General features: G+C 41.0%; 1 long non-coding RNA gene across 2 annotated transcripts; it reads left to right on the top strand.

Annotated features, from left to right (window-relative positions):
• Window positions 1–11,460: 11,460 nt before the first annotated feature.
• LOC123089689 (uncharacterized) lies at window positions 11,461–14,116 on the top strand. Of its 2 annotated transcripts, XR_006442352.1 has the most exons (4): window positions 11,461–11,954; window positions 12,691–12,743; window positions 13,380–13,463; window positions 13,843–14,116. It is a non-coding gene; the product is annotated as an uncharacterized lncRNA (long non-coding RNA). The 2 variants fall into 2 exon arrangements; XR_006442351.1 differs by having other exon boundaries at window positions 11,461–13,463.
• The last annotated feature ends 3,060 nt before the right edge of the window (window positions 14,117–17,176 follow it).

A 17,176-nucleotide genomic window follows, 5' to 3' on the forward strand; every position in this document is an offset into this window, starting at 1 on the left:
CGGCGCTGGAGCTCATCAAGATCATCGTCCGGGGGAGTCAAGATGAGAAGGAGCATGAGGAAGATGACAAGTCAAGATTAGGGGGAGATTGTTAGCATAATCTTGAAAGTTAGGTTTGTTTCTGTTGCCTGGTAGTAACGTACACAAGTTGAAAAGCGATCTATTTGTGTCCGGCTAGTAGTACTAGTTAAGCTCACGTTAGGAGTTAGTAGTCCGGTTATTCTACGTAGTGTCCAGTCCGTGTCATGCTAGGTTAGTAGTCAAAAGTACGAAAAGGATAGTAAGTCCGTATAGGGCAGGGTCTGGTTGGTCGGCTGGAAGGTGTGTATATATACATAGCCAGGTCACGAGATTTGTAACACCGTGGAAAACAGAAAATCAATAAAGAGAAGAGAGGCACGACACGTGCCTTCGGTAAAAGTTTCTGCGTGCGCGTCTTCATCATGATTTGATGTGATCGATCCTATGGGCGAAGTTCCAACAATTGGTATCAGAGCTAGGTCGATTTGAATCCGCGCTTGCCCCGGGGTTGCGACCCGACTAGCGCCTCGGGGCGGGCCATGATGTTGCTGGGTGATGCAGCGACGAGGAGGATCAGGCGATTGTCGTTCGGCGGAGTGACATGGAGAGAGGTGACAGCTGTCGTCGGCATAGTGATGGAAGATGATCGTTGATGGGAGCGGTGGTGCCGAGGTGCGGCGCTGGAGCTCATCAAGATCATCGTCCGGGGGAGTCAAGATGAGAAGGAGCATGAGGAAGATGACAAGTCAAGATTAGGGGGAGATTGTTAGCATAATCTTGAAAGTTAGGTTTGTTTCTGTTGCCTGGTAGTAACGTACACAAGTTGAAAAGCGATCTATTTGTGTCCGGCTAGTAGTACTAGTTAAGCTCACGTTAGGAGTTAGTAGTCCAGTTAGTCTACGTAGTGTCCAGTCCGTGTCATGCTAGGTTAGTAGTCAAAAGTACGAAAAGGATAGTAAGTCCGTATAGGGCAGGGTCTGGTTGGTCGGCTGGAAGGTGTATATATATACATAGCCAGGTCACGAGATTTGTAACACCGTGGAAAATAAAAAATCAATAAAGAGAAGAGAGGCACGACACGTGCCTTTGGCAAAAGTTTCTGCGTGCGCGTCTTCATGGTGATTTGATGTGATCGATCCTGTGGGCGAAGTTCCAACAATTGGTATCAGAGCTAGGTCGATTTGAATCCGCGCTTGCCCCGGGGTTGCGACCCGACTAGCGTCTCGGGGCGGGCCATGATGTTGCTGGGTGATGCAGCGACGAGGAGGATCAGGCGATTGTCGTTCGGCGGAGCGACATGGAGAGAGGCGACAGCTGTCGTCGGCATAGTGATGGAAGATGATCGTTGATGGGAGCGGTGGTGCCGAGGTGCGGCGCTGGAGCTCATCAAGATCATCATCCGGGGGAGTCAAGATGAGAAGGAGTATGAGGAAGATGACAAGTCAAGATTAAGGGGAGATTGTTAGCATAATCTTGAAAGTTAGGTTTGTTTCTGTTGCCTGGTAGTAACGTACACAAGTTGAAAAGCGATCTATTTGTGTCCAGCTAGTAGTACTAGTTAAGCTCACGTTAGGAGTTAGTAGTCCGGTTAGTCTATGTAGTGTCCAGTCCGTGTCATGCTAGGTTAGTAGTCAAAAGTATGAAAAGGATAGTAAGTCCGTATAGGGCAGGGTCTGGTTGGTCGGCTGGAAGGTGTATATATATACATAGCCAGGTCACGAGATTTGTAACACCGTGGAAAACAGAAAATCAATAAAGAGAAGAGAGGCACAACATGTGCTTTTGGCAAAAGTTTTTGCGTGCGTGTCTTCATCGTGATTTGATGTGATCGATCCTGTGGGCGAAGTTCCAACACTCTCTTCTTTTCTCATTTGCACGCACATGAACGGAAGAACCAGAGCAGGGCACGATCTTCGCTACCATCGGCCATCCGGTTATTGTGTCAACTACTCATGTGGCTGCCGGCGTTGATCCACCTCGTCATCCTCTCTCAATCAACTCCCGTCAAAAGCCAGATCCCCATCACATGTTTTACTGAACTTGACACAGACTTCTTGTCCTTTTCCCTTGTCGATGATTCACAAGCATACTTGTAATTATTATTTGTCCATTTAGGTGGAATTTTACTAGCTCCCATTTGTAGTTTAATTGGCTGGCATGTAAATTCCGAATTATGAAACCAAACCAAACACAAGCCAATTATAGTTGCCAAATATTTGGAGCGTCATTCTTCTTAAACCAAATGGAAGCCAATGAGTTTGCCAAAAAAAATTGGCAAGTACTATGGGCTACAATCCAAACAATCAGAGCTTGCCAATATTTTGGTCATGCCGTTGATTTGGTCATGCCAATATTTTGGTAGGGCTAAGTGGGGCTCAATCCAAACACACCCTTAGCCTATGGATTATAGTGCATTTATCTTGCCATTTTTATTTAGCCTACATGCCTTCGTTGTAGTCCCGGCTTCTATGTTATGATGTGGTTGCTTCAAAAGAATTGTCTGAATTTATGTCACCAAATCAAAGATAGCCAGTGAATTTTTGTGATACACTTTGATGTATATTTTCCAAACACGCTTGTTGTATTTGAGACTTAATAGTCTACCAAATCCTGGCAAAAATAATAATCTTAGTTTCATGCGATGCGGAACAGTAGCTGCAGGGTTTGGTCTTCGTCTTATTTCTTTATACTCCCTCCGTCCGAAAATACTCGTCGGAAGAATTAATGTATCTAGATGTATTTTAGTTCTAGATACATTCATTTTTAGGCATTTCTCCGACAAGTATTTCCGGACGGAGGGAGTACATATGTAGCTGCAGATTGTTAGGGACGAGGATCATCAGCGGCCATGCAGGAGCAACAACACGAGATCATGTCCAGTTCGTGAACTTATTCTCCTAGCTTGGAGGCTTCCTGTTTAAGGTGCACGCTTTCTTCATTTCCCCTCTTTTTTTGGCAATTACTTCCTTTCCCCTCTGATTTGACTTCATTTGCCTTCTTGTGTGAAGTTGTATACTTCAACTGTACAAAGCAGTATCGTGTTGAGATTCAGGAAAATTGCTAATTTATATAAGTAATTATGTATCATGTACTGTGAACTTCCTCAAATCAGCCGGTTAGTCTCTTGCGGACATTTATTTGCTGGTGAGGGAAGCAGTTTTAACATGTGTGTTTTCCCTATGTTAGCATCTGCTTCCTCAGATAATTCATGTTAGTTATCCACTTGCAGTATAAATAATCTCTCTAATAAGTAACTTTGTTATTGTACATGGTCCCTGTATATTTTTTTGCATATTCCTGTTAAGCTTTAGGTCCTATAGCTTTTTTTTGAAGCTGTAGTTCGTTTAGCCTTTTGGTGTCATGTCTTTCCGACTATTCTGGTTCCACAATAGTATCTATAGGTATTCTTTCTCTCCACTTCTCCTCTCCATTTTGAGTCTGTTCTGATTTCTAGATCTTCTGGTGTTAGACGCGGCCGCAGTCTGCCGCCGGGGACACCTCTGCATCATCGTCGACGGAATGAAGGGAGCAGCAGCCACAGCCGCCTGCTGCGGCGGTGCTGAGCGGCTGCGCACCTACAGCGAAACGGTGTTGGACCGATACGTGCTCCTCTGCCAGTCTTCCTTGTGCCGCCGTTTACTCCTCCTTGCTGCACCTGGTATTTCTCTCCTCTCTTCTGGTTGCCTCATGGCAATTGTCACCAATCCCTTCTTCCAGATCTCTGTCTCACTCTCATTGATTTGCTAACAAAATGTTTGTTGGCTTGTTGAATATACTGTTTTGCCATATAGATAGAAAGTGTATTCAATACGTGTGATTACTTGGCTGTGGTGGATGTTTTAGCATTTTTCACTAATTTTCGTGTGCCAATAATTTGCCAGATTGGTCCCAGATTGAAAATCTCAATTGTCAGGACTTGCTTGTATGCATTCCTAAATAGTGTAAAACTGAAGCTTGCTGCCCGTGAGGTGTCAGCCATAAACATGTATTATGACCATTGTTTATCCGGTGAAGTGCCTACAATTTAGTGACCATAGCTTTCCACTTTAGCTCATAAACTGGATGGCAAAATAGAGTTTGCCCATTTCATATCTATGTTGTCTTATTAGAAAAATAGAGTTTGTTTTATAGCTGATGCTTAATATGTTTCATCGACTGGTGAATGCTCAACTTTAGCTCATAAACTGGATGACAAATGCTAATTCCGATGGGGTTTTTGCCACTTATTGTTTTATGGCATTACTACCTTAAAAAAATTACAGAGTCCTTTTACATTTATGAGTATTACAGAGTCCTTTCTTTTTCCACAAGGGGCAGTAGCTTTGCCATTTGATTCGAAGGACAAAGAGTTGATCACAAAGGGGTAGCATTCAGGATATATACATAAAAGAGTATAGAACCAAATTATGTGATGTAATTGACTACTATTTCTATTAACTTCTCCTGTACACAATGTTCATGAGTTCATGTATTAAGTATTGTGTCACTTGTGTTTACTCTTTTTTTAATGCAAGTTTACAGCTACTCGGAATTCCTAATTGTAAACTCAACTATCTTGACCTACCCATGATCTAATTTGTGGCATTACTACCTTAAAAAAATATTTGCATTTAATTTCATATATATATATATATATATATATATATATATATATATATATATATATATATATGGGTACAAGTTCTTACCAAATGTACTCAAATATACGGTTATTGAAAAAATGCAAATATTTTCAACACGAACATGGTTTTAAACGGGTCTTTGCGTCATTTGGCGCAATTGATCATCTAGTATCAGAAAAGATCAGCATGTGTTACTTATGTCTGTGCGTTGCTTTCCCCTGTCATGGTGCTACGGCCGACAGCATGCAAATCGTACCATTAGATCTCTCCCACTGCTTTTGGTTTCCTGCAAATGGCAGCTGGGCTGACGATATGAGTGAAGGACGACAACGACGAGTGAAGGACGACAACGATGGAACAAATACATCAAAAGCCAACTGGGCCAACAATGATGAGTGAAGAACAAACACAATCGTACCATTAGATCTCTTCCCTGTCATGGTTTCCTGCAGATGGCAGCTGTTTGAGATGAGTGAAGGACGAAACGATGGAACAAATACATCAAAAGCCAACTGGGCCAACGATGGAACAAATACAACGATGAAAGAAATATACAGTACATCAAACGCCCTTCACTCGTGCATATTGTTCGCATACGAACACGTCACCGTGTACCTCCAACGTCGAGGGTGATGCACCGCAGCTCACGTCGAAGGAGACCTGTCCGGAAGCGCAGTATGCAGGCAATCCGGCGAGTGCTTTTGAAGACCCGAAACTCCACACGCCCGCGAGGGACCCCGTCAGGGTGCGCGGTGGCTATGGGCTGCCCTAGGTCAACCTGATCGCTCCTAGGGCCTCGAGGTTCGCCGCCCTGCAACAAGAAGAACAGACGAAGAACGAGCAGAAGAAGAACTAGGGTTAAGGAGAAAAGATAAAAGATAAAAAGTGATAGATGATTTTGTCGATTGTGTGTTGTTCAATCGGTCGTCACCCGTTAGGTATATAAGAGGCGGCTGGACTTCCCGTGCAAGAAAAAGACTTGAATTCACGTCCAAAACCCTAGTCAAATTCGGATTGGTTTTATCCGAACTTTTCAAAACTGTTCGGTTTAAACTGGCTGCACCTCGCGGGTCTTTTTTGTGGTGGTAAACGATCTTGATGAAAACGAGTTCAAAAGCAATCTTGACCGTTTCGACGAGGCGAACAACTATCATGTTGAACGTTTTTTTATCAAAGGTATTCTTGAGGGTCAAATTGCTCGCGCAAAACAGGCTATTATTCACGCTACCTCGCACAAATCGGGATATTACTCGCGCTACCCATCAGACATGTGTGTGGTGGGGCGCGCCACTTTCAGCCTCCTGAGTTGCATTCTGATGGCTCTAACTTTTGCATACGGACTCGGATTAGAACGATTCTTATATCAAAATCGATCGTTTCGACTAGACGAAGACAATCCTTGTAGATCATTTTTCCATACGAGGCAGTCTTGGGGGCGTAATGTGCCAAATAGTGTTCTGAATACAAAATCTCAGTATTTCAAACACAACTTCGGCATTCGAGATGTGATCTGATGGCGATAGCCCAAACTTCAAAGATATTTGTATCGACAATACGAAACTTTTTTATATAGATCACTTCTCCATTTGAGGCCATATTAATTAAGTTCTTGACAGTGCTAAAATCTGGTGTCAACACATGCCCCCCTGTTTTTCGGCAAAACTTGGATGCCGAAAAATAATTTGCTCAGAGTTTTTTCTAAGGACGATGTCAACACTTCATCGGCCATTTTGCATGTTCTTAGGACGATAAGTATATATCGGCCATTGCTTGTTTGAACCTCTTGATGCAAACTTGGGTGAAAACTTCTTAGCTTCTATAACAATCTGGTGATAAGGTTCCATAGATCAAAATCATCCTTCGAACCATATTGTTCACCCTTTCGCTAGGATTTTGCAGATAATAAAGAATTAACTTCCTCCAATCCTTACTTCGCCTGCGTAAAAGTTTCATTAGTGGCCGAAGCGGTGGGCTTCGGTCCGGCCTTACCTATGTTGACAAGACCTAGCATCGGCTATTGATAGAAATAATACAATACACCATGGTTAACATAGTAGCCGGATGCTTGCTGTGCCAACTCTTTCGAATTGTCATGTCTAGATATATGAAAAAAATTAAAGCAACCCAAGGTAAATCCTGCATCTAGTCATACCAAAAGATAAATTATAAGTGATTCGTCAAAACATTGATAACCCTTGAATATTTGTTGCACTACTAATAACGAATCACCGGAAGGCTCAATATATATATAGCACATATACCAAGGCAAAGCTCCAATTCAAATAACAATGCATATTCGGCTTTGATCATTGTGCAAAAATATTTTAAGCGGCATGAGGCTTCACAAAACAGCTCCATATGGAGATATATAAACAACACCAACACTTTGTCCATTGCTATTAATTGAACCATCAAAACATAATCTCCATAGTACTGGAGAGACAAGGTTAATATCAATATTATGCATATCATTAATCCAATGTTCAGTAATAAAATCGGCTACGATTTGGCCTCTTATAGATCTCAAAGGTGCATAAGCCAAATCATATCCAAACAAAGTATAAGCCCACTAGCCAATTCTGCAAGTATGAATTGGTCTATGCAACATATATTCAATGATATTGGTCATGATTTCTCAACTCCGTTCAATCAATAATATAGGCATACATATAAATTTCCATGAGCACGTACCTTATCTCGCTTTCCAATCGAACTAAGGACGTTGTTAGAGTACTACATCGGTCATGCATTGACATAATCTTAGGACGATAGATAAATATCAGTCGTTACCATGTAAACTTCATTCAAAGCACATATAGCCGAAATAAATAAATGAAATGACAAAGCAAGTATTTTGGTCCTTTGGATCAACAACAAACTTGTAGCTAATCAAATGTATAGTGACTTGGTAATACCCTTTCATGATGTAAGAAATTATATGGCATCCATGGATTAAAATAAGCCCATTGAGGGTTACCAATCATACTTGATGACGTATTCCATGGCATAGGCGTCAATGACATAGTTAAAGAATATGGATAATGTGTAGACCGAAGATGTTGAAACCTTCGACTTGGTCCTTCATAGTTTTCACTCTTTTCCTTCTTCATCTTTGCCACACGTCGTGTAATGGATGCTTTCACATAATTCTTATTTTGAGTACTTCCTTTAGGAACACATGCCATGTTTCTTTCTTCAAGTTCTTGTGCACTAATTTTTTGTAATTTTTTCTTTTGCCAATATGATAAGCCGAGTGGGCATCTCGTCTGTGATTCCGTTTTGACCAATGGCAATTCCTTTTCGGCCTTGTGCACTCTCCACTTCTCTTCTTCAGATTTGGCACTTTGATTTTTATCAATTGATTGCTTCACTTCTTTGCCTTTTGTAGCCAATGTCAACACTTTAATTGGTTGTTTGTTATTTGAGATCAAATCTGAAGTAGCACACTTACGACCATATCTTTTCACGCGGTAAACTTGCTTTACCACCTCTTTCTTCTTCCTTGAGTTCTGGACCGATTCCTTATGATTGAAATGGTCTTTAACGCATGATTGTTCAAATGTTGATCTTCTTGGAGCTGCATAGTATTGGTGAGATGTTCTAAAATAAGATGGAGAATATGCCCTTGTATCATACCTGTCCCATGATGAATATGGATCTATATGAGCATAGGGAGCATTCACGGCATTGGCATTGGCGGCCCAAAATAAGGATATGAATATGTTGCATTAAAATTATCACTTTGCCAATACCGATCCTCATATTTGTGCCTTGGGGGTGATCTTGGTTTCTTTGCATGATTTGGCCGATAAGCGTTCTTCTCTTCACTCCTCTTTTGATATTTATCCAATAGTTCAGCGAAGGTGATTTTTGATCTCTTACACTTGCGCTTATTTTGGCCTTTCTTTTCTTTTGGTTTGCTTTCATCAATCATTGGATTTGTTTGCTGCCCCCCAGTCAATGGCGTCTTCATTGTAGCTTCGATGGAATTCTCGCCCTCAAGATTATGTTCATTATGCTCTTCAACAACTTCTTTACTTGAAAACTTGATCCCATCACCTGCAGGTTTTACATTCTCTTTAAATGGATTGGCTTGAAGCAGCCGATGCAAAAACATTTTGCCATCGGGACCAATCATAATAGACTGGTCATCTCTTGGTGTTTCAACAAACTTCAATCATCGTTTTTCAATGGCCGATTTAACTATTTGACGAAACATGTTGCAATCCTCAAAATTATGCTTGGACGAGTCATGCAACTTACAATACATTTGTCCTTGAATTGATGGCTTAACATTGTGATCAAGAATTCTAATGTAATTATTTTTCAGCAACAAATCAAATATTTGATCACACATGCTTGAATTGAAGGTATACTTCTTATTGTTTAGCCGGTCTTGCTGTGAGAACGGTTTTGGAGGTAAGCAAACGAATGGTTCAGATTTGGAATCTTCCCATTCGGCTATGCAATGTGTTTTGCATTCTATATCCGATGTCTTTCTATAAGATATCATAATAGCATCGGTTTTCTCAAAAGAATTTAACCTTGGCTTTAAATTTCTGAAACGAAAATAGTTAGCGCATATATGTCTCAATGGAAACCAAATGCAAGCCAAGTAATAAATAAGCAAAGCTACCCAATTAGATATGAACTTTAGATAAAGTAACAGGGAAAGCCTTGGCTGCAACAATAAGTCACTATCAGTCTTTATAAATGGTGCAGTGGGTTGACCAATATGCTCAATAACAATTTTATTGCTAACAAGTAAATTACCCTTCTTCATTGGTCTTTCAAAATTACTTATGAGAATATTTCTTATAGATTCATCAATAATGAAGTTGCGACCAAATCTGAAAATAGGTAAATTACTCGCTATGCATACATCTTCAAATATGTTGGGAGAGCATGATGGTGGTGTGACTTGAACAATATCTAGCTTCATCTTTGGATGACTCTCCAACGCCTTTTTATCATCTTTTTCTTTATTCCGCGCATCATTACCTTGAAGATCCTTATCAGACGAACTTTGTTCGGCTACTTACTCTTGTTCTTGAGGCTTGTCAATTTCTACTGCACAGAACTCATAGGGCAGGAAGTAGGTTCCATTAACTTCAGAAAAATCAAGCATGGTTGTTTTGCTATGCTTGCCATGCCCTTTCTCAATAATGCTTGCCTCTTTGGATTTGATGGATTTGGAATATATACTACTTGATTCGGCTTTTTCAACCAAAGCACTTTCATGTTCTGAATCATCCTTCTTTTCATTGATACTATCAATTGGCAATGCTTCTTTTATCTGAGCCAATTCTTTCTTTTATTTGTTTCTGGCGGCGAGCGGCAAAATTGGCTTTAAGTTTTTTCTCAATTTCAGCCCACTCCGGATATGATTGCCCCCCATTGTTTTTAGATTCTTTCGGCAATGACACACGGGTGTTGCCGAAATTTTGTAATAGTGTAGGGGGTGTATAATATGATGTAGTACTAGGTGAAGGCATATGCATTGTTGTAAAACCATATTTTTGCTCGGCAGTTTTATCAATTGACAAAGATTTATCTTTTTGCAAAACTCTAGCTTTTATTGCGGCATAATCAGGAAATAGCCCCTTTTCATGTCGTTCAAGGCAAAGAGCACTAATCCTCTTATTTTGGGCTAAACTCTTCAATGCAGCCATTACTACCTCATCTTCTATAATATTGGGCACAACTGCTCCTGTAAAATTTACATTCATTCGGCTATGACCAGGAAGGTCGGAAGCTGAATTATGAACATCTACAGTTGTGTATGGTGCTGAAAAAATATTGTCATGAGGTGTAGTATATGACGGTTGGGAATAACTGGCCGAATAACTAGTAGTAGCATGGCCAATTCTCTCGTTCATCGCCATGGTTAGATTAGCATATTGCACATTACTTGCCGATGAATAAAAGGGTGAAACACTTTCTTGCATGGCATTGGAAATTCTAACATGAGGTGTTTCAAATGTATTAACTGGACTCACCATGTTGTTCATCGGCATAACAATTTGTGGGGTTGCCGATGCATGAGAGTTGGGATACATATGGTGTAGGTTACTAGTATCATAAGAACTTAAAACATGCATATTACTTTGAATCGGCCCTTGCACGTAATTAGATGCATTATTGAAAAAACTAGGGTTGGCAGATAGAGTATACTCATTGAACGATCTAGTAACACCATATGAATTATTTGCATCTATATTAGGGAATTGGGTATTCATATTACCTTTGTAGATTGCAAACCCTATATGACGATCCTTTCGTAGCAAGAACAGGCCGGAGGCCGTTCAAAGCTTCGTCCCCAGCGGAGTCGCCAAAAAGTGCGTTCGCACACGAACACGTCACCGTGTACCTCCAACGCCGAGGGTGATGCACCGCAGCTCACGTCGAAGGAGACCTGTCCGGAAGCGCGGTATGCAGGCAATCCGGCAGGTGCTTTTGAAGACCCCGAAACCCCACACGCCCGGGAGGGACCCCGTCAGGGCACGCGGCGGCTATGGGCTGCCCTAGGTCGACCTGATCGCCCCTAGGGCCTCGAGGTTCGCCGCCTGCAACAAGAAGAACAGACGAAGAACGAGGAGAAGAAGAACTAGGGTTAAGGAGAAAAGATAAAAGATAAAAATTCACTACAACAAGAACCCACCTATAGCAACGGATGTGTAGCAACGAAGACAACTTATATGTTGTTGTTGAGTTATCAAAAAGAACTCCCACCTCAAAAAAAAATCCCACCTCCCTCATACCTAAAAGAACTCCCACCTCCCCACGAAGGGGTGCCCACCTCCACCGTATTATCAGGCAGCCAAGCGTGAAAAAAAGATTCCAAACCTTTTCTCCCCACCACCTCTCTCTCCCCCGGTTCAGAACTCTCAAGGTTTCACCTGAGATCCATCACCACAAGGCGGCCACCGCCGCCGTCAAATCCAGAGAGCTCCGATGCTCCCCTGCACCACCCCTCCCGGTCCATCTCCCCCTCACCATTCTCCTCTGAGTCCCCACCGTCGCGACGTCCTCCAGATCTCTGCACGCGCCACCGCAGAAACCTTAGGCGCTACGGGCCACTGGCGCTGCTCCGGCGGCTCTACTTTGTCCGCCTAATAACCTCCGCGCCACCACACACACGGGTGCCGGCTACGGCTCCACGCGGTGCTGCTCCACCTCCGCTACATCGACTCAGACGCCGACGGTTCAGCACTCCTCTCCTCTGCTCTTACCCTCTGGCGCTTTGTGTGGCATGATGCCATGCCTAATTCTTTGCCGGCCAATGCAACGGCTGGACAACAAGCTATCATGGTGAGTGACCATGATGGAGGCCCAACAATCCCACTTCACCTTCCAATTTCAGTTTCGGGCTTGCATCTTTGAATTTGTGATCTAGTTGTACGTATGAAAGTTTTCTCTAGCCGGGTTGATCTATTTGCATGCATGATTGAGTGATTCACCACTTATATGTATGTGTTATGTTAGGAAGAATGATTGTGTCCTCTTCTTATCAATAATTCTATCTTGTGATGCACTAGGTTTTAATTTTTCTTGCTGCTAGTGCTTGGATAATTAGTCAATATTTTTGTGAAGATCATCCTTGTAAATCAGTTAACTAAATAAGCAGATGGTATCGTCGGATATGCTAGCTGTGAGATTGTGACTAGTTATCAAAAAGCATTCCTTTTACATCAGTTAAAAGGTTAGCACAGTATATTATCTTTGCCATCATGACTATCTCTGGGAGGGAATATGAATATCTTCTTACCAGTGTGTCGAATCCTTATAGTTTCCTTTTTGCACGCTCTGTAATACTACATAAATAAGCCCGTATGTATCTCTCTGTCCTAATATTTCTCTTTATTGTATAATCCTTAATCCAGGCAACATTTGTGTGTTTGTTCTTTCTCTTAACATATAAATCTTTAGGTTCTGAATGATGATACTAGATAGTGACTATGGTATGGCTTATCATCCTCTGAATTAGACTTGCAAAACTTAAATGTGCTAGCATGTGCTTATGAAATGAGTTCATAATTCTTTGCAGTAACAAAATTTCCTAGATAAAAGATCAGGGCAAGGCTACTTCTGCAGAGAGAGGTACGACTCTATTATTCATGTAGGCTTGAACGTTTTAGGTACATGACATAATCTGGAATATAATTTAAAACTTAGGTGAAGAAGTTCTATGTATTCACTATTCAGATTATTATTATTGGCAATCATCTGTATAAATCAGAGTCAAGAGAAAACACACTTGTTAACATTTAATACGGCTACATGCCTACATCTACATTTAGCTTAGTGCGAATTGTTTTCTCTCAATTTCAAGTACTTCTGGAAATTCTCCATCTCTGCGTTTCTATGTATTTTTTAGACTGCAGATCTGCATTTGCAACGAAGGATGCTCTACTTTGTCAACGCACATATTTTTTTAGCATGAATCTCCACCTTATCTTCATTATATTTAAGGTGTTTAACTCAATTAACATATGGCTAATCTGTTCTTAAGAAGCAAATATCAAGGTTGGTTGAACAATGTAAGTCAGTGCTCTTTTTTCTGTCTAATAATTAAGTGTTTAGTGCTATGGTTGTGACTGTAAAAGGTGTTTCGGACAAATTACGATATATCATAGGTGATGACGTATTTAGGATGATGGAACAATTTTTCTGTTCTGGTGCTTGCTTTCTCAACTAATGTGTTCAGAGAAGTGATACTTCAACTAATGTGTTCAGGGAAGCAACTTATTGTATCTGAAGTGAAGCTTTCTTTATTATATGGAGACGCAAGCATCAAACAAACATCCAACTACAAATAAGGTATGCTCATTTCTATATTGTTTGGTTGAGCAGCAATTTATTATTGCTCGTTCTTTTTGCAATATGAATGTTTATTATAGTTCTTGCTTCGCTTGGGATATTCAAACAAGAATGTTGCTCCTGCTACACTCCAAAGTACTGATCTAGAATATAAAACAAATTGACTGTTAAACTTGCTATTGGGAGTTAATGCTACGATAGCAAATTCTGATAAGTTGATACGACCACCAAAAAAGGTCAAAACTATTGGTCATATAGCAACAATAGTTATCACATGGGTTTCAACATTTGTATGTTACTCTTCGTTTAAATTATATTTTCCTAATAACCTGATTTTCTTTGACGGCATATTACTGTTCTCACTTCTTTGTGTTTGTAGATTGCAAGATAAAATGATGATGCATGTCTCAGATGTTGATCGCAAGATTGAGAAGGCAGCTGCTACTAGATAGTTCCAGATTAGGCTTTAGAATGTAATTGTCAGGGTTGATGTTTCAAACATGATGTTTAGAATGGCTGAAATGTTGATTGCAAGGTCGAGAATCAGACTACTACTAGATAGGTCCATATCTTGTAATCTTTTGTACCATGTTCTTTGTAAATCAACTGAATTGATTAAATATATGAGACATTTATGATTATTATGTTGTCTCTTATGCACTATTAGCATTGGCACAAACTTCTGGATGGGAATATATGAAATACCATTAAATTTTCAAGCAATGCGACAATATTTTTAGGTGTTACACTGCTCGTTTTGTGGGGTTGCCACCAACGCATATGAGGAGTTGTTAGTCCCTACCTCTATACGTTGCTACCTTACAACACTTATTCGTGGTGTTTACCAACACATGTATATACGTTGTCGTAGACCTTTGCAACGCCACCAACGACAATGCATCTAAACCCGTTGGTGTAGACCTTAGCAACGCTTATATGGACATATGACAACACATCGATGCGTTGCTGAAGGGGGGTTCTTGTTGTAGTAAGTGGTAGATGATTTTGTCGATTGTGTGTTGTTCAATCGGCCGTCACCCCTTAGGTATATAAGAGGCGGCTGGACTTCCCGTGCAAGGAAAAGACTTGGATTCACGTCCAAAACCCTAATCAAATTCGGATTGGTTTTGTCCGAACTTTCCAAAACCGTTTGGTTTAAACTGGCTGCATGTTGCGGAACTTTCCAAAAATGTTAATCAAGCATTTAAAGAAGTGAAAAATGTGCTTAGAAAAAAGTTGAACATGTGTTAAACTGTTAATATTGCATTTAAAAATGTTAATCAAGCATTTGGAAAAATGTTTAATGTGCATTGGAAAGATGTTGACCATTTATTAGATAATGTTAATCCTGTATTTGAAAAATATTAATCTAGCATTGGAAAAAAACATGTATAGAGAAAATGTTAAACATGTATTCAAAAAATATTAATCTTATAGTTGAAAAATATTAATCAAGTATTTGAAATTTTTCAAAACTGTGTATAGGAAAAATATTGACCATTTATTAGATAATGTTAATCCTGTATCTAGCATTTGAAAAACATTAAAAGCATGTATAGAGAAAATGTTAAACATTTATACAAAAATATTAGTCTTATAGTTGAAAAATGTTAATCAAGTATTTGAAATGGTTTAAAACTATGTATAGGAAAAATCTTGATTATATATACAAAAAAATGTTAATCTTATATTAAAAAATGTTAAACGTGTATTAGAAAAATGTTTTTGACATAACAAAAAATGTCTTATGAAAACCAAAATAACAAAATAATATACCAATGGAAACAAAAAATATAGAAAACAAAGAAAATATGCAAAAAAGATGAAAAAAAAGAAGGAAAAAGAAAAGAAAGGAAAGAAAACAAAAAATAAATAAAAAATGCAGAAAACCGGTTCAACTTGCTTCAAGTAGGTCGCACCCTTAGTGTGGGCCGGCGCGGTGGCTAGTCCCGCCTGCTATGTTCGCGGCGACTAGGGATCGATCCGTGGTTCTCCCCTTTTTCCTCTTCTACTTTTCTTACACTGTGCGCGAAAATGGGCCGTCCCACTAACGACCACGACCAGAAAAACTTCGAAATTACTAATTGAGGAATATTTCTTGCAAAGATCACTCCCACCTCCCAAGATTGTGACAAGTGGCACGCTGCATGTGCGTCACTTGTCGCAACCTGGGAGTTTTCCCTTTTTTGTAGATCTTTTTATTCAAAATGTTTTAACTCTTAAACCGCGTCCAAATCTCGAATCGTTTTCACCGTTGGATTTCTCGCGTCATGATCTTCAAAACTAGATCCCATGTTGATAGGTTTTGACGAACTTTTTTTCATGGAAAAAACCAAACAAAAAAGCCAAACCAGGAGCACGGTTTTTCCCCTTTCCTAAAGACTCACGGTCGTGCCTCTCCCGAAACCACAACCGTGCCTCTTGTAGAAGGAAAACCATGACTCTCGCGGAAGAAAGAAACAGAAAATACATTTTTTCTGTTTTTCTTTCATTTTCGAGAGGCACAACCATGCCTCTCGCGAAAGCACAACAATGCCTCTGACGAAAGCAAAACCGTGCCTCTCGTGAAAGCAAAAAGAAATGACCGAATTCCGTCTCCGAGAGGCACGGCTGTGCCTCTCGCGGAAGGGAAAAAACAAAAAAAAAGTGTTTTTTTTTCATTTCCAAGAGGCACGGTCGTGTCTCTCGCGAAAGAAAAACCGTGCCTCTCGCGGAAGTAAAACCGTGCCTCTCACGAAAGACCAAAAGCAAAACGGTGCCTCTCGCAAAGGGGAAATAACAGAAAACATATTTTTTTTCGTTTCCGAGAGGCACGGTCGTACCTATCGTGAAAGCAAAACCGTACCTTTGGCGGAAGAAAAAACGCGTTTTCTTTGTTTCCAAGAGGCATGGTTGTGCGACAACCAAAACCGTGCCTCTCGCGGAAGCAAAAAAAAGGGTTTTCACACAGTTTTTTTATTTTTATTTTTTTATCCAAAAGCTAAGAAAGACCGGTGGAAAACCAAAAAACCAAAAAAACAGTTTAAAAAGCCGAAAACGCGTGTCAAAAAATAAAGAAAACAAAATCTGGAGGGAGCGTCCAGAGCGTGACACGTGGCGGCGGTTGAGAGCACGCCAAGTGACGCTGATCGTTGTGACTTGTGAGGCGCTCGTCAACTAGTGGCTTCCAAAAACTTCGACGCGGGACTTTCTAAATAGTCACTTAATATAATCGCCGGCGTTTTCTCCGGGCCAAATTCTTTCGGTCCAAAACTCGTAGTCGCTGTGCGGGCCGAAGCCCAAAAGGCTACCAAAACGCCCACCTGTCGATCGAAACCTAACTCCAGTCCCCTCCTGACTAAAAAAAAGAAAAAGAAAATAAACTCCAGTTCTCTCCTCGCAATACCAAGCGGCTGGCGGCGGCGGACGGCGGCAGCGGGCTGAGAAGCTGCCGGCATCCCCTCCCCCAGGTCGCCCTCCTCCTCTCAATCTCAAGCGACTGGCGGCGACCATCGGCTGCGGACGGCGACGGCGGGCTGAGCAGTTCCCCTTCCCCAGGTCACCGCCGTTCCCCCCTCAGCTCGCGCCTCGCGGCCTCCCCTTCCCAGGTCGCCGGCCTCCTCGCCCCTGCTCCATAGGATCCCGGCAACGAGCTCGGCCTCCACTCCGACCATGAGCAATCAAAAACCATCACAAGGTATGAAACTATGGATTGTACTGCATGATGAATTGTT

The sequence above is a fragment of the Triticum aestivum genome, chromosome 4B (genome assembly GCF_018294505.1).
Source record: "Triticum aestivum cultivar Chinese Spring chromosome 4B, IWGSC CS RefSeq v2.1, whole genome shotgun sequence".
Classification (NCBI taxonomy): domain Eukaryota; kingdom Viridiplantae; phylum Streptophyta; class Magnoliopsida; order Poales; family Poaceae; genus Triticum; species Triticum aestivum.